Below are 15,158 nucleotides of genomic sequence, written 5' to 3'. Positions count from 1 at the left end.
TCTAATCGTTCGCGGAAGGCTTTTGTATTAAAGCCGTCAGTGCAGCGTCGCAAATAGGTGGTTGCTGATCTTGTTCCTTCCACCCGCCGTAGGGTCTACTTCTGCTTCGGATTATAATGAACAAACAATCACTTCTTATAATCGTGTCAATGAATTTCGGCCTTTACCTCCGCTACCGGTTCAGAATCCTCTTGGCCCCAGGATAGAAGCTATAACGGCGACCAACAAGCGACGTCGGACTCAGGATGGTGACGGTGAGGATTTGGCTGCGCCTCCAGCGCCAACCTCCTCCGCATCGACTGTGTCCCCTGCTTCTCTCGATGCTACGATACCTCCTGTCCGTGGTACGGTGAGTGGCTCAGAAGTTATCTCCAGCATCCCTCCCGCTCGCGAAGTGGCACCTTGCGATGCCTGTGTCTGGAGAGGCAGCGGAGATCTCCCCCCCCCCCCCCCCCCAGCCGTTCGTCTTTAAATCCTCCGCTACAGTCTGAGACGATGCATTGTCCACTTGCCCTTTCATCTTCAGCCGCCGACGGCTTCCTTCATTTGCCGACTACAGCAACTCCTGAGAAGAATAAAATTACCGACCAAGTATCACCTGTTGCATTGGCAATTCCACAGAAGAACTGTAAGAAAAAATGTTGCGATGACGGGGGTTCTGGTCCTCCGATGTCTGATTCCTCTGTACATTTCGCGATGGACCTTGACTCTCAGCTGCTACCTAGTCCTACTCGGAGATTCCGTACATCCCTGTCCAGCTGTGATCAATGACCCAAGCTTATACGTTCCTTCGATTCAGCGTTAATCGTGTGGAATCAGAATTAAGGACCACGCCCCTCTGCGAATTGCGGATGTTAGGCGTGAAAAAGCAAAACAGTTGACCTTGAAGAGAATACAAATGGAAGTTTTGAAATTCCGATCGAAGCTGCGTTCATTGGTGACGGAAGAATTGACTTCCTTATATCATTTGCTTCGGCATCAGACCCGTCGCCAACGCGCTTGTATTCATTCTCTCACGACAAATGTTGGCCGTACGGTAATGGTACAAGCTGATACAGTCCGTACCTTACACCAGTACTTTGTAGAAATCTATGACGTCGATGAGTCCAATGAAACCTTTCACGACCCACTTGTCAGCATCTTGGATACGACAATTACGCCTGCACATAATGCAATGCTCCTAGCTGCCTTTCAGCCTGAGCAACTTTACAAACTTATTGTGGGTATCGTTCTTAAAAGTCCCCGGGTCTAGATGGACTTCCCAAGGAATTTTACGTGCGCTTTTGGCCGTTGTTGGGTGCTACCTTTACCTCCCTTTTGAATGAAGTGTTACAGGGTAGAGTAGTGCCGAACTCGTTGAAAGTGGGAAAAATGGTTTTAATCCCGAAACGCACTGGAATCAGCTTCCCCTGATAGTTTTCGCCCAATAAATTTGTTAAACTTTGAATATAAGATTGTGGCGAGGGCAGTTATCAGTAGGATGTCGGCACTGATGGAGACGATTGTTGAAAAACATCTAAACTGCGTACCTGGTCGTACCATTTTTACCCCTATAGTCGAGTGTCGTGACACGGTTTCCGTTGCTGCTTTAACGTCTGTTCCTTGTGGCCTTGCTTTTCTAGACTTCGATAAGGCATTTGATCGTGTTAATCACGACTTTCTACTTCGGATTCTGGAGGCAGTTGGTTTCACTGTAGACACACGGCGAGTGCTCTGAAATCTGTATTTCGGCTTCGGTGGTTGTTAATGGCCAACTGACGCCCCCAATAAATATCCGTAGTGGAGAGCCTCAACTAAGACCGCTGCCCATGACTTTGTTTGTGTTGTGTCTGGAGCCCCTGCTTCGGATGCTAGCATCCCAGCTGACAGGTTGGACGCCTTCCAGCGGGACTAGAGCTGCTCGTGCGTACGCGGATGACGTGATGGATGTACTTCGCGACCCTGCTGAAATACCTCGAATGAAGGCTGTAATCGATGATTTTTGACAGAATTCAGATCCAAAACTTAATGAAGGTAAATGCAAGCTTCTTCAAGGTTTTGGTGACGCGGTTGTTCCATGGACTACTGCGGTGCATCGGAATACGTCTCTCGGTATCATCATTGATCGTTGTCCACTCAAAATGGCGACGCTCAAGTCCGTTACGGAGAAAATTCAGGGAGCGATACCAGAGCATGAAAGGCGTTCTCTTACTGTGCTCCAGAAAGCCCGAGTGCTGGATAGATACGTTTTATGCAAAGCTTATTATGTGGCCCAAGTTTATCCGCTTCCCTAGATGATGGCGAAGAAATTACAACAATTGTCTGGGCGTTTCTTATGGGAGAGACACATATTTCGCTTACGGTATGAGATGTTAATGAAGCCTCGTTCCTTTGCGGGGTTGGGCCTCACAGATATACGGAGGAAGACGCAGATGCTATATGTGCGGCATACTGTTTTGACGATCACTCAAGAAACATATTTACGCCTCATTTATTTTTCTGTGTCCGTCTGCTAGTCGTGAACCCCCTATTGATGTCGGTCGCATAAATTATAAGTTAAAACACATCCGTGACTTCTATCTTGCGGTGAGCTATATAGGGGCTGACATCTTATGGAGACCTGTCCTCACCATGAAATTCCTAAAGACTCGATGGGAAGCAGTTCCTTGCCCGAACCCCGTTGAAAGAGAACCGCCGCATACAACCTGGACGACAACTTGGTTCAATATCAGTTGTGGTGTCACCGCCAGACACCACACTTGCTAGGTGGTAGCTTTTAAATCGGCCGCGGTCCGCTAGTATACGTCGGACCCGCGTGTCACCACTGTCAGTGATTGCAGACCGAGCGCCGCCACACGGCAGGTCTAGAGAGACGTCCTAGCACTCGCCCCAGTTGTACAGCCGACTTTGCTAGCGAAGCTACACTGACAAATACGCTCTCATTTGCCGAGACGATAGTTAGCATAGCCTTCAGCTACGTCATTTGCTACGACCTAGCAAGGCGCCAATTATCCTTTGCTATGTATCTAATGAAGCATGAACCATCAGACCGATGTACACCAATTATGGATTAAAGTTAAGTATTCAAAGAGCTTCGTACTTTATTTATTAGACTCAACTCCTTTAACTGTTCCAGACCTCACGCCAGTCTGCGTGAGCTTAAACGATACAAGTCATAGTGGATTGGCTGTCGGGTCAGTCCTCTACATCAGTCTTCCGATTTTGCCGATGCGCGTAGCGTCCTCGTGGTTTTAGGTAGTAAATAACTTAATTCCAACGAACGAGCGACTTTTCCGTATTGGGCTCAGTGACACAGATTTATGTAGTCGTTGTCGGTCTCCAGATACGATACGTCATCGCTTTACTTGTGGGGACCATATGGCAAACTGGTCTTGGATCAGGACACAACTGGCCTTCCTTACTCGATCTTCTGAGACTGCGTACACTACGGACATCATATTGCACCCAGATTATTCTTTCTTTCCACGGTCTAAAACCCATACATTATGTGGTTGCTGGGACACTTCGTTCATTATGTTGTAGTAGGCGAGGCGGAAGATAACATGAACTTCATGCAGTACGTGATCGCTGTCTCTTGGACATGCTTGACAATGCCTCAATATCGAGACCTCTTCGCCAACTTGTTGAATCTTGTTTTCCGTCTGCAGGGTGTTGGTCAATTTTATTTTTCTGGTAAGTGTTTTTTCTTTGTTATGTTTGTTCCCATCTGATTTGCTTCGGCTTGTCCTCTCCCGGTTTCCCTGTTCGTTTTGCTTTTTGTATTGACTCAGCATTTCTACTGTAAAATGTGTATAGATGAATTATAGAATTATAGAGCCACATGAGCGTCGAAAATCCTTGCAGTCAAATTGGGGTTTCCTTAGTTTGCTACTTCGAATGTAATCTGTTTCCCTTCTACTTGTAGATTCTATTACAAACTATAAAAACAAATAAAAAACACAAAATAACAAAACAATTAAAAAATTACTAAAACATCATATAAAAATTATTGTTGACACATATCATGTGAGCTTGGTGGAGGTTCGTCGGGTATGTTCAGCTTTTTTTCTTTTTTCATTTTTTATTATTATTTTGTCATCATAATAAATTTTTGCTCCCATTTGCAGCTTATATTACATGATGATTTGACTATAGTCTACTGAAGTGTCATGATAGTACCAAGTCATTCGTAAAAAATAAATTTAAAAAAAGTCTAGGTGTGCCGGCACGGTGGCTCAGCGTGTTCGGTCAGAAGGTAAGCCAAAAAAAAAAAAAAATTGTGGACGGATCAACAAACTAAACGGCTGTCATTGCACGTCGGCAACGAACAAATCAACGAACAATGTAGAACAAAAATGAGATATAAAAAAATAAAAAACAGGGCAGCGTCTTTGATTCATAGTCAAAACGTCTTCGGTCCCGGGTTCAAATATCGACGCTCCTTCAATTTTGATATATAACCAGCATTGGCGGCCGAAGACTTCAGGTATAAGTCATCCCCCAATTCTGCGAACGGCCATGTCAAAGAGGGCGGAGGATTGAACAGAGGTTCAGAGCACTCTCTTGTCCTAGGGGTGGGAAACTGCCCCTTAAAGGCGGAAGAATCAGCAATGATCAACGGCATGCGGATGCAGAAGGCAGTGGAAACGATTGCATTAAGTAAACGTAACGTATATCCACAGGAGATGAGCCTTTAGTTGAAGAAGTGTCATGATGATCTCTCCATTGACAAAAAAATTCCATAATAGTCCCCATTCAGATCTCCGGGAGGTTACTGCCAAGGGGGAGGTTACCATGAGAAAAAGAGGGAAGGGTAACGTTCTACGAGTCGGAGCGTGGAATGTCAGAAGCTTAAACGTGGTAGGGAGGCTAGAAAATCTGAAAAAGGAAGTGCAAAGGCTCAATCTAGATGTAGTAGGGGTCAGTGAAGTGAAGGGGACAGAAGACAAGGATTTCTAGTCAGAGGAGTATAGGGTAATATCAACAGCAGGAGAAAGCGGTATAACGGGAGTGGGATTCGTTATTAATTGGAGGGAGGACAGAGAGTGCATTACTGTGAATAGATGAGTGATAGAGTTGTTCTTACCAGAATCGACAGCAAACCAACACCGACGACGATAGTTCAGGTATACATGCCGAAGTCGCAAGCTGAAGATAAAGATATAGAGAAAGTGTACGACGATATTGAAAGGGTAATACAGTATGTAAAGGGATATGAAAATCTAATAGTCATGGGAGACTGGAATGCAGTTGTAGGATAACGAAGAGAAGAAAAGTTTACAAGAGAATATGGGCTTGGGACAAGGAATGAGAGAGGAGAAAGACTAGTTGAGTTCTGTAACAAGTTTCAGTTAGAAATAGCAAATACTCATTTCAAGAGTCACAAGAGGAGGAGGTATGCTTGTAAAAGGCCGGGTGATACAGGAAGATTTCAGTTAGATTACATCATGGTCGGAGAGAGATTCCTGCCGGCCGGGTTGGCCGAGCGGTTCTAGGCGCTACAGTCTGCAACCGCGCGACTGCTACGGTCGCAGGTTCGAATCCTGCCTCGGGCATGGGTGTGTGTGATGTCCTTAGGTTAGTTAGGTTTAATTAGTTCTAAGTTCTAGGGGACTGATGACTTCAGAAGTTAAGTCCCATAGTGCTCAGAGCTATACGAACCATTTTTTTAGAGAGAGATTACGAAATCAGATACTGGATTGTAAGGCGTACTCATGAGAAGACATGGACTCAGATCACAATATAGTAATGATGAAGAGTAGGGTGAAGTTTAAGACAGTCAAGAAGAATCAATAAGCGAAGAAGTGGAATACGGAAGTAGTAAGGAATGACGAGATACGCTTGAAGATCTCTAAGGCTATTGATACAACAATAAGGAATAGCCCTGTAAGCAGTACAGTTGAAGAGGAATGGACATCTCTAAAAAGGTCATCACAGAAGATGGGAAGGAAAACATAGATACAAAGAAGGGAAATGCGAAGCAACCATGGGTAACAGAAGAAATACTTCAATTGATAGGTGAAAGGAGGGAGTACAAAAACGTTCCAGAAAACTCAAAAATAGAGAAATACAAGTCGCTGAGGAATGAAATAAATAAGAAGTGCAGGAAAGCTAAGACGAAATGGCTGCAGGAAAAATGTGAGGACATCGAAAAAGAAATGATTATCGGAAGGACAGACTCAGCATATAGGAAAGTCGAAACAACCTTCGGTGACATTAAAACCAAAGGTGATAACATTAAGAGTGCAACGGGAATTCCACTGTTAAACGCAAGGCGGATAGGTGGACAAAATACAAACAAATCCTCTATCAGGGGGAAGGTTTACCTGATGTGATAGAAGAAAGAAGAGGAGTGTGTTTAGAAGAGATAGGGGATCCAATAGTATAATCAAAATTTAACAGAGCTTTGGAGGAGTTAAGATCAAATAAGGCAGAAGGGATAGATAACATTCCATCAGAATTTCTAAAATCAAAGGGGAAAGTGGCAACAAAACGACTACTCCCGTTGGAGAGTAGAATGTGTGAGTCTGACGACATACCATCTGACTTTCGGAAAATCACACTATTCCGCAAACGGCAAGAGCTGACAAGTGCGAGAATTACAGCACAATCAGCTTAACATCTCATGCATCCAAATTGCTTACAAGAATACTATACGGAAGAATGGAAAAGAAAACTGAGGATGCGCTTTACGACGATCAGTTTGGCTTTAGGAAAGGTAAAGGTACGAGAGAGCCAATTCTGACTTTGAGGTTAATAATGGAAGCAAGATAAAAGAATGATCAAGACACGTTCATAGGATCTGTCGACTTGGAGAAAACGCTGAATAGTGCGAGATTTTCTAAATTCTTGGGAAAACAGAGGTAAGCTATAGGGAGAGGCGGGTAATATACAACATGTACAAAAGCAAAGAGTGAACGACCAAGAACGAAGTGTTCGAATTAAAAAGGGTATGGGACAAGGATGTAGACTTTCGCCCCTTCTGTTCAATCCATACATCGAAAAAGCAATGATGGACATAAAAGAAAGGCTCACGAGGGGATTTAATATTCAGGCGGAAATGATATCTGTACATGATTCACGGATGGCATTGCTATCCTCAGTGAAAGTGAAGAAGATCATCTGATCTGTTGAATGGAAAGAACAGTCTGATGAGTAGAGAATATGGACTGAGTATAAATCGAGGAAATACGGAAGTAATGAGAGGTTGCAGGAATGAGAGCAGCGAGAAAGTTATCATCACGATTGATAATCACCAAGTAAATGAAGGTAAGGAATTCTTCTTATCGGCAGCAAAATAACCAATGACTGATGGAGCAAGGAGGACATCAAAAGCAGACTAGCACTCTCAAAAGAGGCGTTCCTACCCAAGAGAAGCATACTAGTATGAAAGGTAGGCCTTCATTTGAGGAAGAAATTTCTGAGACTGTACATTTGGAGCACAGGAATGTATGGTACTGAAACATGGACTGTGGGAAAACCTTAACAGAAGAAAACAGAAGCATTTGAGACGTTGTGCTACAGACGAATGTTGAAAATTAGGTGGACTGATAAAGTAAGGTATGAGGAAGTTCTGCTCAGAATCGGAGAGGACAGGACTATGTGGAAAGCTCTATAAGAAGAAGGGACAGCATAGCAGGACATCTGTGAATAACTTCCTCGATACTAGAGGGAGCTGCAGTGGTAAAAACTGTACGAAGACAGAGATTGGAATACATCCAGCAAATAATTGAGAACGTAGGTTGCAAATGCTACTCTGAGATGAAGAGTTGATGCTGGGCCGCATCAAACAAGACAGAAGACTGAATGAAGACTGAAAAAAATGTACACCAGCAGCCAAGTCATACTTTTTTCTTATTTTCAGTTTCCATTGCTCTAATTTAGTTTTTGAATCTATCATCAAAAACCAGTTATTTCAGTTTTAAACTTCTGTAATTTTCTGTTTGTCTCTTGCTAAATAATATATGTTTCACTATCACCGTGAGGCGAAGAATGTTTGAAGATTTCAAGTGTGTGCCTGTACCACCCTTGGAATCCATGTCCATCTGACATTTCTTGCTCTCATGGACCTTTTGCTACAGGATGCTCTCATTTAGAAAAATCAAATTGTATGAATACTACTAGTATGAGTATAACACAATTAAATTATTTCAAGCAGTCGCAGTTTCTACTGTTAGCCACCGCGGTCATAATTAAGTGTGGGGATGAATGCACCAAAAAGTACCGCGGCTCTTTAAAAATTCGCTCAGTGCAAAACGTAACAGGTCTCAGAAGGTGGATTTCGAAATATCTTTCTATAGGAGGTTGTAGCTGGTAATTGTGATTTTGATACTTACATTCTTGAAAGGTTTAGTCAGAGTATTTGTAATAAGTCCTGAATTAGAAGCTGTGCGGGGTAGCCGCGTGGTCTGTGGCGCCTTGCCACGGTTTGCGTGGCTCCACACGTCGGACGTACGAGTCCTCCCTTGGGCATGGGTGTGTGTGTGGCTGTCTTTGACCTAAGTTAGATTAAGTAATGTGTAAGCCTAGTGGCCGATGACCTCACCAGTTTGGTCTCATAGGAACTTACCACCACCTAAATTAGACATGACAACCTACTCTGGTATTCAAACAAAGTGTTGGATGATTCATTTTTTGTGCTAATAAGTTTCAGGCAGTGGTCACGGAAATTTCATCATCATTATTCTCGTATGTCGTTACAGAACATATAAATGTACATATACAAAGCGCTTACAAGTAAACATTTAAATATGTCAACTAAATCGCAGCACCCAATGCAAGTCTTTCAAACCAACTTTGAAAGCACGCAGTGGACAGTTCTCCACAACATGTTTTTATTGCCTGTTCCTCCTCAACCCAGTCACATGCAGCATTCAGACGAAACCCCACTTCTTCAATATTTGACCTTCCGAATACCAAAGAGGGGAGAAGTGGGCGGTGCTTTATGCCCACGTTTTGAAAATATTGTTATTTGGCCATACACCTTATATTTTAAACTTTAAATCAATTATTGTTTTTAATGATGCGTTCTATCAGATTCCGTACTTGTTTTAAATTGTTTTAGTAAAATATATCCTAAAAATTCAAGCCTTCGTAGTGTATGTGACTTTTCACAACAAATCTCATATTTGTATTTTCAGGTTGAGAACCATTGTTACTCATCAATATATTTGTTAAAAGTCAATGACAATAAACGAAATCTGTATTTTTAAATTTTTTGTGGTGTTCAGGAAGTATTGCTCCTTACTTGTGGAAATGGCTCTGAGCACTTAGAACTTAGAGCACTTAGAACTTAGAACTACTTAAACCTAACTAACCTAAGGACATCACACAACACCCAGTCATCACGAGGCAGAGAAAATCCCTGACGCCGCCGGGAATCGAACCCGGAAACCCGGGCGCGGGAAGCGAGAACGCTACCGCACGACCACGAGCTGCGGACTGTGGAGAATGCGTTGGCATTGCTAAGAGTGTTATGAAATATAGCTTTGGTTCTAAATCCTTCTGACACATCAATACATATCTGAAGAATGTGTTGTTAACAAAAATTGACAACAATTAACGGAATTTGATGTTTTCAGTTTTTTTTTCGTGATGGTGCGCCCTGCTCAGTAATACACGTTGTGGAAAAGGCGTTGGTACTGCTAGGGTTAACCACGTATCCTTACAGATGGGTCCCCACCAACGTCGACGAGAAAGGTTAAATACGCAACCAAGTTCGTGGGATCTTGAGTTAGGCTCAAAGATCCACCCAAGAGTTGTTATATGATTTCACTCATATAGCTGGTGGATGTTTGGAAAACGCTACTGAAAACTGAGTTCTGGAGATTCATCATCTCAAGAATTTCCTCTCTGGCAATTTTCTTTCTGAGGCGCATAGCGGCAATACTGAAAAGAGCACGTAGTTTATCTGACAATACCAGCGGCAGTGTTCCTGGTCTCATTCACATCTTATTTGCAAGCGAGCAGTTTCCCCGTGTGGGAGAATACTGTGTCGCAAACCGAGTAGACAAGTGAAATTGCTCCACTGCATTGTGCACCTGCATTTGCTTCCAAGTTGCTTCGGGCTGTTTTGTGGAGTAGATTTGTTCTTGAGCCAAGTTCATTCGACTGGTTAGTGCAATAGCGCTTAAATGACGCTGATCGACTGAAGGAGACGCCAGATATTCAGGCAAATAGTTACGGGGAAATACGATCGCATCAGACAGTATGAATAACTAACTGTGTGCCTCTGTGTTATGGAGATGGAGCGCTTTGAGACCGGGTCCGCCATCGATATTTAAAGAAGCCGACGCCGTGTGTTTTGGAAACCTCTCCCCCCCCCCCCCCCAAATCCCGTTAGGCGACGGCGGGGTCGTGCGATGGGTCCGTACGTGCATCGGTGTTCGCACAGTGTCACCTTGCACGGACGTTCGGTGGCGGCATTTATAGTAGATGTTCGCCGACTCACCTGCACCTCAACTCACTGAGTATCACTTAAGTGTCAACGTAGTGCTTGTCTTCGCCAATACCTACGAGAATGTTAGCGGATGTAAACGTATGAACGTGGTCCTAGAACTTGACAGCGACTTTCACATAATAACTGACATCTAGAGTGTCCAATGTCTTGATATTAGATTGTGGTGTATGTGGTACCAACGCAGCGTAATGGACTATAATGAGAGGAAGATAAGTGACTATGACTACCACATGCACCTATTAATGTCCATATTTTTATGAGGAAGATATCAAGTATGGAGAAGCGGTGCTGGAATTAACTTCAGGAGACACGTCCATTAACATTAAACATTCAAGTGTCATGAATTTTCATGATCTGTACTGTGCGTTAATGATCGCGGCAGAGGAACAGCCGTATCTTGCTGCTGCACACGACAGTGTAAATATAGGTCAATTAGAACGATGTATAAATTCCTGTATTCAGCCAGAGTCAAAGAACGCAACTGTTAACCTCGTAAGCATGACATCAATAGAAACGAAATTACAGGTGGGAAACCATGTATGGTGTTGCTCATATAGGGTTGTACACGAATCAGGCCGAATTTAGGGCGTAAGGAAAACAATTATTTTAAAATATTGCAGAACAGAATGACTGTAAATTTGTGACAATGTAAATGTATATATACAAATAAATAATCAAGTTTCCCATAAGATTATTGTTGTGTTGGCTGAAGAGCCAACACCGTGTTACTAGAGGAGGCCGAAATGCACGCGTTTTAGCTCACGCACGCTGGCGTGAGGAGGGAAGAACTATACTGACGTTCTCGAACATGACAAGGAATTAGAATTCAGAAAGCGGACGTAATTAGTTTGATACTTAACTTTAATCCATTACTGATGAACGTCGCTCTTGAAGGTACATGATTCACAATATTATCTGTTCAGAAGACATAGTAACTGAATATGGCGCCTTGCTAGATCGTAGCAAATGACGTAGCTGAAGGCTATGCTAAACTGTCGTCTCTGCAAATGAGAGCGTATGTAGTCAGCGAACCATCGCTAGCAAAGTCGGCTGTACAACTGGGGCGAGTCTTAGGGAGTCTCTCTAGACTAGACCTGCCGTGTGGCGGCGCTCGGTCTGCAATCACTGATAGTGGCGACACGCGGGTCCGACGTATACCAACGGACCGCGGCCGATTTAAAGGCTACCACCTAGCAAGTGTGGTGTCTGGCGGTGACACCACAATTATTTCTAATCCCATCCCCCTGCCTATCTGTCATTCAGATGTGTTACAAAAATGTGAAGACGCAGCACAGGGACGCGACAGGGACAACAACATTTTCTGCAACCACTTCCACTGGAAACTACCACTTTTGTCTACATACTCTGTCTAAAGCCACATGTCATTAATTGACTGAACAATCAGCATACTGCAAAAAAGTACATTTAGGAAGAACTAAGGGTTCCGCACTCCAGTAATGTAGCCGCTGCCGCCGACATATAGTTGTCTCCAGTTGTGGGTGTGAGTGCGTATAGCACGATTGTGGCGAAAACATAAAGAGATAACTGCGACCAAATACAGGCAGAACACCAATACCTACATAAGTTCCCACTACACGGTCGTAAATGGGAACAGATTTTCGAAATGCTTTGTGCTAAACATAAAAAACGCAGCTGTCGCCATAACTTTATTATTTAAATCCCTACTGATGTTTTACAGCTGCCGGCTTTCCAAAAATATCGTTTACTATAGATGATATTAAATTCCTTAGGCCATTATCGCATGTGAACCAGTGTAGTAGATCAATGATTGTTCTGTATATATTACTGGCCATTGAAATTGCTACACCACGAAGATGACGTGCCACAGACGCGAAAATTAACCGGCAGGAGGAAGATGCTGTGATATGCAAATGATTAGCTTTTCAGAGCATTCACACAAGGTTGGCGCCGGTGGACACACCGACAACGTGCTGACAGAGGAAAGTTTGCAACCGATTTCTCATACACAAACAACAGCTGACCGGCCTTGCCTGGTGAAACGTTGTTGTGATGCCTCATGTAAGGAGGAGAAATGCGTAACATCACATTTCCGACTTTGATAAAGGTCGGATTGAAGCCTATCGCTATTGCGGTTTATAGTATCGCGACATTGCTGCTAGCGTTGGTCGAGATCCAATGACTGTTAGCAGTATAAGGAATCAGTGGGTTAAGGAGAGTAATACGGAACGCAGTGCTGGATCCCAACGGCCTCGTATCACTAGCAGTCGAGACGACAGGAATCTTATCCGCATGGCTGTAACGAATCGTGCAGCCACGTCTCGATCCCTGAGTCAACAGATGGGGACGTTTGCAAGACAACAACCATCTGCACCAACAGTTCGAAGACGCTTGCAGCAGCACGGACTATCAGTTAGGAGACCATGGCTGCGGTTACCCTTGACGCTGCATCAGAGACAGGAGCGCCTGCGATGGTGTACTGAACGACGAACCTGGGTGCACGAATGGCGAAACGTCATTTTTTCGGATGAATCGAGGTTTTGTTTACAGCATCATGACGGTCGCATCCGTGCTTGGCGACATCGCGGTGAACGCACATTGGAAGCGTGTATTCGTTATCGCCATACTGGCATATCACCCGGCGTGATGGTCTGGGGTGCCATTGGTTACACGACTCGGTCACCTCTTGTTCGCATTGACGGCACTTTGATTAGTGGACGTTACATTTCAGATGTGTTACGACCCGTGGCTCTACCCTTCATTCCTGGGTGCACGAATGGCGAAACGTCATTTTTTCGGATGAATCGAGGTTTTGTTTACAGCATCATGACGGTCGCATCCGTGCTTGGCGACATCGCGGTGAACGCACATTGGAAGCGTGTATTCGTTATCGCCATACTGGCATATCACCCGGCGTGATGGTCTGGGGTGCCATTGGTTACACGACTCGGTCACCTCTTGTTCGCATTGACGGCACTTTGATTAGTGGACGTTACATTTCAGATGTGTTACGACCCGTGGCTCTACCCTTCATTCGATCCCTGCTAAACCCTACATTTCAGCAGGATAATGCACAACCGCATGCTGCAGGTCCTGTACGGGCGTTTCTGGATACAGAAAATGTTCGACTGCTGCCCTGGTCAGCATATTCTCAAGACCTCTCACCAATGGAAAACGTCTGTTCAATGGTGGCCGAGCAACTGGCTCGTCACAATACGCCAGTCACTACTCTTGATGAACTGTAGTTTCGTGTTGAATCTCCATGGACAGCTGTACCCGTACACACCATCCAAGCTCTGTTTGAGTCAATGCCGAGGCTATCAAGGCCGTTATTAAAGTAAGAGGTGGTTGTTCTGGGTACTGATTTCTCAGGACCTATGCACTCAAATTGCGAGAAAAGGTAATCACATGTCAGTTCTAGTATAATATATTTGTCCAATGAATACCCGTTTGTCATTTGCATTTCTTCGTGATGTAGCAATTTTAGTGGTCAGTAGTGTAACTGTGGCATCAACATTAGTTTATGTCACAGAGTAATTGCAGATGATACTTAACAGTCGTGGTCAGATGAAGACATATATAGAACATTAGTTAATGTATTCATCGGTGCTGTAGGAGATGTGAAGAGGACGCGTAATACTAGTCTTGGGATATGGACGCACTTATTGCTGGACGTTATCGGAGAACCGACGAACTGTTCGTATTAGACACAATAGTGTGACGTTAATGCTAACAAGTAAGTGTGACACTTACTGAAGTAACTGTTACTGAAATATTCTCTATCCAGTACCGATCTTTCCACGAAATCTTTGTCGTGGAAAATGGAAATGAGCGTTTGGCTTCATTGGCCGGAAGGCCCCGTGCGGGGCAGGTCCGGCCGCCTTGCTGCAGGTCTTATTGCATTCGATGCCAAATTGGGAGACCTGAGAGCCGGATGGGGATGAAATGATGTTGAAGGTAACACAACACCCAGTCCCTGAGCAGAGAAAATCTCCGACGCAGCTGGGAATCGAATACGGGCACGTAGGACGGCAAACCGTCACGCTGACCACTTTTTTTAAAATCTCTTTCTGTTCTATATTGTTCGTTCAACTTGTTCGTGGCGGACGTGCGATGACACTCGTTCAGGTTGTTCGTTGATCCATCCACTCAGTTTGTTTATTACAGGGAGTAGCTAAGCCCTCTGACGGAACACGCGGAGCTACTGTGCCGGCGGACCAACTGTGGTCGTGAGTCCAGCCCACTGCAATCTCTGCCAGACTTCTCGCCAAGTCAAGTATAACGTTTCTTATCCTCTGTGTCAAGCTTGTCTTGCACGAGCGATGTCTTAGTCTCGAATGACTACTCGATGTTGGTTACTCTATGTGGCACCTTTAGAATTTTATTCCCCTTATAAAATGGTTTGTTGTTAGGACAACAGCAAGGAAATCAGTTGCCTGTTGGGTCCTTTCCTTCTGATATCTGTACACATCTGAGGAAAAGTGTTTGGAGACCCGTGTAACACGAAACTGACCGCTAGGTGACACGGCTAGTGGGTCGGCCAGTTCAGACGGAGGTGCGGATCGCCGTATTGGCAGTAGAGTGGCAGTAACAGCAGAATCGACCGTTAGGAGAGTTCAGTAATTCGGAACGTGGACTTTTCGTTGGACATCACTCGAGAAACAACTCCATCATCGGCATTTCAGCCCTTCTCAGACTCCCCATGTCGTATGCTGCTAATGTGAAGTGGAAACGAGAAGGA

Source organism: Schistocerca cancellata, chromosome 5, assembly GCF_023864275.1.
Source record: "Schistocerca cancellata isolate TAMUIC-IGC-003103 chromosome 5, iqSchCanc2.1, whole genome shotgun sequence".
NCBI lineage: Eukaryota > Metazoa > Arthropoda > Insecta > Orthoptera > Acrididae > Schistocerca > Schistocerca cancellata.
Note: the sequence above shows the minus strand (reverse complement) of the source record.